The following is a 7619-nucleotide window of genomic DNA, read 5'->3' on the forward strand; positions in this document are numbered from 1 at the left end:
CTCTGTTGCCCAGGCTGGCCTGGAATTTGAAATCCTCCTGCCTCAGCCCCCCAGGTTGCTGGGGTTACAGGCCAGCACCCCCCACGCCTGGCCCTTGCCGGTTTCTTAACTGTGCGGTTCTGTGATAGCTATCCCTGCTTCTTCCTGTTTTCTAAATATATTGTGTTCATTTTCCCCTCGTGGTGGTGACCATGGCCAGGCGTTAGACATACCTAGTTTCAAATTCCAGACCTTCCACTAATGGTGACAAGTTACTTCACCTTTCTGGGGATTAACATCCTCTTCTGAAATAACCCCCTACGGAGGTTGAAACGAATACGTGAAATAACATGCAAACCCACTCTCATTTTTAAAGTTTTATTTATTTTTATTTTTTTATGTGGTGCTGAGGATTGAACCCAGTGCCTCACGGGTGCTACACAAGTGCTCTGTCACTGAGCCACACCCCAGCGCTCCCCCCCAGTCTCATTTCTGAGATTCCCTTCAGAACCAGCATCCACAATGTGCCTGGCACCTGGTTCCCTTTGCTTATGTCTCTTCTGGTCTCTGCTTTTCTAAGGCTTGACCATTCGAAGGCCTAACCTGAATCTGGCCTCTTTCATGAAACCTTTGGGAGCCATTCCTGACCCAGTGGATCCCACTTGACATGAATTATTTCACTCATGTACTAGCATTTAATTATGTGCCCGTCTCTGTCAGTGAGACCCCATAGGAGACTCTCCCAATGTCCTCACTTGAAGATAATTGAGGGATAATTAAGTTAATTATTATTATTATTATTGTACTGGAGGTGGAACTTAGGGCCTCACACATGGTATTCAAGTGCTCTACCATTGAACTGTTTTTTTTTTTTTTTTTAAAGTAATTTCTGGCTGGACTTTGTGGCAAACTCCTATGATCCCAGCTACTCAGGAGGCTGAGGCAGGAGGATCACAAGTTCAAGGCTAGCCTGGGCAACTTCTCGAGGCCCTAAATAAGTTGGCAAGACCCTATCTCAAAATAAAAAAAAAACGAAAAGGGCTGGGGATGTGACTCAGTGGTAAAGCACCCCTGGGTTCAATCTCCAGTCCTGCAGCAAACACCAGCAACAAAACCAAGCCCCTCTGAGTGGGAAGAGCTCTCTTCTTTTCCAATTATAGCCTGGCAGCAGTTCCTCCGGAAGTAGGCAGTGCCAGAGCCTGGTAGTCATGTGGACGCCTTAGAGAAAGCTCTCCTCTGGGTTTTCCCTCCTTGTGAATTTGGGTGAGATTGGTGTTTCTTTTGACATGTCGTCAGACGGTGCCCCACAGGAGGGGCTGAGGAAGTTGAGGTCCCCAGCTTCTTGCTTCAGTAGCCTGGGGACATGAGATGTGCACACCTTCCTGTTTCATCAGTTTCCAACAGGGTCCTTACCCTCTTCAGAAGAGATTAAGGGCAAAGGACCAAGTGAGGGCGACGGGTTGTTTCCCAGGGTCACGTACCTCTGACCTGGATTCTGTGGCTTGCTCTTTCACCCTACCCGGAAACGTCCATCTTTTGCATGTGCGGTTGGATATTTATATCAAGATATATGATTCCCTTCCTGTTGGTGGCAATTGGGCACTCACGTCAGGCTTATCGTAGTAAAATTATAAGGTGTGTACAGCAAAGGTTTCTCTGAGGTCTGGAGAGAAAGGGAGCGTGCGGAGCCGGTGAACTCTCCTCCTGCCTCCTCTTTGATTGGACAGCCCTCTGCTCTCCCATGACTTTCCCAATCAGGGGATTTTGGGCCTTCCCTTTTTCCTGCTGTGGGTCCGTGCCAAAGTCCACATATATTTCTCTGTGCCTGGAACCGGATGCCCTTTGAAAAAGAAAGCCCCAAGAAACGGCATCCTTGCTGATTTCCAGGATTCAAATCTTCGCCCTTGATTTCCCACCCTGAACGCTGGTTAGAATCACCTGTGGGGCGTTTTAGCACCTGGCCATGCCTGTGGCTGACCCCGGGGCCATGTGGTTTGTTTGATCTCTGGCGTGGCCCAGGCTTGGTAGTTTAAGAATGCTTTCAAGTAAAAGAGTCACTTTACATGGTAGAAACTGCTGAGCCAGGTGCTCAAGTTAACAGGACACATAATGAGAGGGAGAGTGACGTCATGGGCCTCCTGATATGGTAGACTGAGAAGGCACGGCGTCACATCTGGGGTATTCCTGTCCAAGGTGCGTCACCTGAATTTAATCACGAGGAAATATTAGGCAAGCCCTCATTTAGGGTCATTTGACAAAATAACTGGTCAGTACTTAGTACTTTTTTTTTTCTTTTAGCACTAGGGATTGAATTTAGGGACACTTGGTCACTAAGTCACATCCCCAGCCCTACTTTGCATTTTATTTAGAGACAGGGTCTTACAGAGTTGCTTAGTGCCTCACCATAGCTGAGGCTGACTTTGAACTCTCGATCCTTCTGCCTCAGCCTCCCGAGCTGCTGGGATTACCGGGATGCGCCACTGCACCCGGTCTGGTCAGTACTCTTTATAAATGTTAAAATCTGTTGGGCACGGTGGTATACACCTATAATCTCAGCGGCTCAGGAGGCTGAGGCAGGAGGATTACGAGTTCAAAACCATCCTCAGCAGTGAGGTCCCAAGGACCCTGTTGGTACCCAGGTTCAAATAAATAAATAAATAAAATAAATGTTAAGATCATGAAGACAGAAGAAATTCTGAGGCATTTCCCCAGATTAAAGAAGACTTAGAAGACAAAACAGTTGAACTCAATGTGTGATCCTAGGTTGGATCTCATCCAGAGATGAACACCTGAGTGGGAAGGAGGGTAGACGGAGTTTGAATAAGCTCTGTGGGTTAGTGCCCTGTACGGTATCAGCGATAAGGTATTGATTTTGATGACGGTGTTGTGGCTATGGAAAACATTAATATCTGGGGAAGCTGAGTGAAGAGTAGTTTATGAAGACTCTATTTTTTCAAAACATTTTTGAAAGGCTGAAATGATTTCAAAATGAAGTGTTAAAACAGAAGCCTTCCAGGTAACTCTCATGAGTTGCCAAAGTGAAGAACCACTTCCCCAAGTTATCTTGCCCAACCTGTCAAAGTCATCCTTCTGAAAATGCTGTCTGTCAAGTTTCTGACCTTAAATTGTTCCGATTACTCTTTTCATCTGTATGATGAAGTTCAAACTCCTTAGGCTGCCGTTCAAAGGCCCTGCAGTGCCGGGCGGTGGCTCACGCCTGTAATCCCAGTGGCTCGGGAGGCTGAGGCAGGAGGATGGCAGGTTTGAAGCCAGCTTCAGCAACTTAGTGAAGCTGTAAGCTACCTAGTGAGACCCTGTCTCAGAATTAAAAATGAAAAGGGCTGGGGATGTGGCTCAGTGGCTCGGTGCCCTTGGGTTCAATCCCTGATACAAAAAACAAAACAACAACAACAAAACACAACCCAGTAGCATGTCCCCCTCTGTTCCCTGGCTATACACAGCAAGGTCTGACCCACATTGTATTTCTCACATCTGGACTTACTATAATTCTTCCCCTTCCTCCTATATTATTCTTGCTTTCCTGTTCAGCATCTTCAATCAGTCTCTGTCCTAAGCCTGTGTCAGAGCCTGTCTCTCCCCTGAAGCCCTTTAGGAGAGTTTCCTTTAGAAGCAGAGACCTTTCTTTTCTGCGAATTCAGATAGGCTTAAAGGTCCATGTGGAGTGAAAAACAGGAGCTTTAGGTTCAGGAATAATGTGAATCTAAATCCTGGTTCCATCTCTCACCAGTTATGACATGAGGGGCAAGTTCATTGATTTCTTGGAAAATAGGCGTGGTAGAACTTCCTTTAAAGAGTCATCATGAGCATTAGATTAAGGTACAAATTTAAAGGTCCACAGCATCTATTAGTTTCCTTCCTTTTCATTTTTATGATCCCCCAAAATATCGTGGGTGGTTCAAAGGCTCTTGTCAAAAATTCCCCGTAGAGCTGGGTGCGGTGGTGCACACCTGTAATCCTGGCAACCCGGGAGGCTGTTGCAGGAGGATCACAAGTTCGAGGCCAGCCTCAGCAATTTAGCAAGTCCTTAAGCAACTTAGTGTATTTACTTAGAGTATTTACTGAGGGCTTATCCCTTACCAGGCACTATGTTTAGTACCTTGTGTGTCTTAATTTGCTTGTTTACTGTCCCTTTCTGATGCAGTAAGAGTTATCTTGGTCACTTCCTGATGCTGAAGGAGGTAAACTGACTGGTCCAAGGTCATCTGTCCAGTTAGGAGTACAGTTAGTGTGATTCCCTTGGAAGTTTGACTTCTGGCTTCTGTATCAGATGAGCAAGTGAAAGAGGAGGAGAGCAAAGCCCATTTTCATGGTGGGTGATATTCATCAAAGGTACCAGGAATGCTGGTAGGCACCTGTAATCCCAGTGATTTGGGAGCCTTAGGTAGGAGGATTGCAAGTTCGAGGCCAGCCTCGGCAATTGAGCAAAAAAAATAAATAAAAATGGAAAGGGCTGGGGATGTGGCTCAGTGGTAAAGCATCTGAGTTTGATCCCCGGTGCACACTCACACATGCACACAGACACATATACACACACAGACACAGACACACACACAGACACAAACATGCACAAATAATTCCCTGCATAAATTTTTTTGTGTCCAATCTACAACTTTATTTTTTATTTTTTTAAAGTCTAATAAATATTTTTTTATTTTTTTTTATTTTTTATTTTTTTTATTGACCCACCAAAAAAAATAATAAAAATTAAGAAATGATAAAATCATAGAATTTGGAGGGAAATGGATGGCATTAGAGCAGATTATGCTAAGCGAAGCTAGCCAAGCCCTAAAAAACAAATGCCAAATGTCTTCTTTGATATAAGGAGAGTAACTAAGAACAGACTAGGGAAGAAGAGCACGAGAAGAAGACCAACATTAAACAAGGAGGAGAGGTGGGAGGGAAAGGGAGAGAGAAGGGAAATTGCATGGAAATGGAAGGAGACCCTCAGGGTTATACAAAATTACATACAAGAGGAAGTGAGGGGAAAGGGAAAAATAATACTGCATAAATTTTTAAAAATGTTATGCCTGGTCATCACCAAGATGGCAGACCCTCTTGAACTGGGACTTGAAGGAATCCAGTTGAGATTTTTTTTTTTTTCCTGGAACTCAACTCTGTAAATAAGTGACCTTTGGGCAGAGGAATGTAACCCAACAGAGAAGGGAGGGACAATGCGTCTCTAAGTGGGAAAGGCTGTGATGCTTTCCACAGCACCCCGGGCTCTCAGTGAGTCATTGGCTAGAGGACGTCAGCTCCCTAGTACAATCCCTCGGGCCCTGAGCTCTGCCTAGCAAGGCTTCCTCCTCCACTCCCACCCAGGTGCTCTGTACCTGGGTGACTCAGGGCCTCTTCCCTTTCCTGTTCCCTCCGCCCTGCCCCTCAGAGCCGGGTGCCCTGCAGGCCTGGCTCCAGGCCTCTGCTATTGGTCTCTGAAAGCCAGAGGAGGAGGGGCTGCCGAGCAGGAAGTCGGAGGCCAGTGGGCATGGAAAGAGCCAGGTGGGGCTGCCATTGTTCAAAGGTCACAGACTCTGGGTGTGTTTTATTACTCCTCTTGGATGTCAAGTCCCCTCCCCTCTGTGGCCATTCCAGAGACTCTCCCTGTCTTGACTTCCTTCTCTTACTCGTTCTGCCCCTGATGCATCTCTTTTATGGCCAGAGAATGGCTGGGCAAACAGTGGACTGTCCAGTAAAAGTGGCTTTTTATGAGGCAGGGGACCTGGCCCTGCCTTTTCCTTAAAAGGGATCGAGGTTCAGAAAATTAAGGTTTTATGAAGGGCTATGAACTGGTGAGTGTGGTGTCAGGGAACAGGTGCGTGAGCGACAGGGCACGCCGAAAACAAAACGCTGTCTCCTTGTCAACTCCAGGAAGTGCAGAGGGCAGAGAGCATTCTGGAAGCATTCAGGAGACTGGAGAAATCTTAGGACATTCTCTGGCCAGACTTGAGTGGGAGATGAGGTGACATCATGGAGAGGTGCCGCTTTGGGACATTACTTGCCTTCTCTGCCTCAGCTAAACTGTAAAAATAGTGATAGCCTGGCACAGTGGCACCTGTCTGTAATCCCTGGGGCTTGGGAGGCTGAGGCAGGCAGACCGTGAGTTCAAAGTCAGCCTCAGCAATTTAGAGACACCCTAAGCAACTCAGCGAGAGACCCTGTCCCTAAGTAAAATACAAAAAAGGGCTGGGGATGTGGCTCAGTGGTTAAGCGCCCTTGGGTTCAATCCCAGGTACCAAAAAAAAAAAAAAATAATAATAATAATGACATTCATAGATTCTTTTTTTTTTTTGGATGAGGATTGTAGTTATATGTGAAGCTCTAGGGATAGTAATTAGCCTGTGGTGACTGCAGATCTTTTAGGATGTTTTTCATCCGGGGTTCTCACAGGCCAACTGGAGATGGAAATGGTTTGGGGGGGGCGGTGGCTAAGTTTCAGAAGTGGGAATGTGAAATCACTCAGGCACCCCATTCTGTGACAATCCCTTCGGCAGGAATACCCGGAGAATACTTCTGCCAGTTACTGTCTAGGAATTGGATCCTCAAATGGTTTTGCTGAAGGCTGAGCCTTGCAATAGATTTCCGGGAACAGGGAATATGTCATATGTCGCTCATTGTGTTCACTTTACTAAGGGAATTCCCTGTTGTGGCCAAGGTCATTATTTTTGTCCCCTGTGCTGTCCTGATTTATAAGGTATAAAGAGAACGACTGAAGAAGAATCTCATCAGGAAATGAATGAATGTTCCCCAGCAGAATTGCCACTTGTAGTTTTATGTGAACATAAAGAGACCTTTTTTTTTTTTTTTTTACAGAGAGAGAGAGAGAGAGAGAGAGAGAGAGAATTTTTTAACATTTATTTATTTTTTCTTAGTTCTCGGCGAACACAACATCTTTGTTGGTATGTGGTGCTGCTGAGGATCGAACCCGGGCCGCACGCATGCTAGGCGAGCGCGCTACCGCTTGAGCCACATCCCCAGCCCCCAAGAGACCTTTTTTAAAGAACAGATCTCTCCATATAAAAACAGCAAGCTGCTACAAGTAGACAGCAGACTGTCACAGATCATTTGAGCAGAATCAGATTCGAGAGTGGGTGATCGGCCCTCCTTGCCAACCAGTAGGTTAGACCAAGTCACTGAAGAGGAAGGAGACAGCAGAAAAATGAATGAGGGTGAGAGAAAATGGGGGTGTGTTGAGGAAAGGATTGAAAGAGTATTTACCGAGGGCTTATCCCTTACCAGGCACTATGTTTAGTACCTTCTGTGCCTTAATTTGCTTGTTTACTGTCCCTTTCTGATGCAGTAAGAGTTATCTTGGTCACTTCCTGATGCTGAAGGAGGTGAACTGACTGGTCCAAGGTCATCTGTCCAGTTAGGAGCACAGCTAGTGTGATTCTCTGGTAGTTTGACTTCTGGCTTCTGTATCAGATGAGCAAGTGAAAGAGGAGGAGAGCAAAGCCCATTTTCATGGTGGGTGATATTCATCAAAGGAACCAGGAATGCTGGTAGGCACCTGTAATCCCAGTGATTTGGGAGCCTTAGGTAGGAGGATCATAAGTTCGAGGCCAGCCTCGGCAACTTAACAAGACGCTGTCTCAAATAAAAAAAATTAAAAGGGCTTGGGAAGT

The sequence above is a fragment of the Ictidomys tridecemlineatus genome, chromosome 15 (assembly GCF_052094955.1).
Source record: "Ictidomys tridecemlineatus isolate mIctTri1 chromosome 15, mIctTri1.hap1, whole genome shotgun sequence".
Taxonomy (NCBI): domain Eukaryota; kingdom Metazoa; phylum Chordata; class Mammalia; order Rodentia; family Sciuridae; genus Ictidomys; species Ictidomys tridecemlineatus.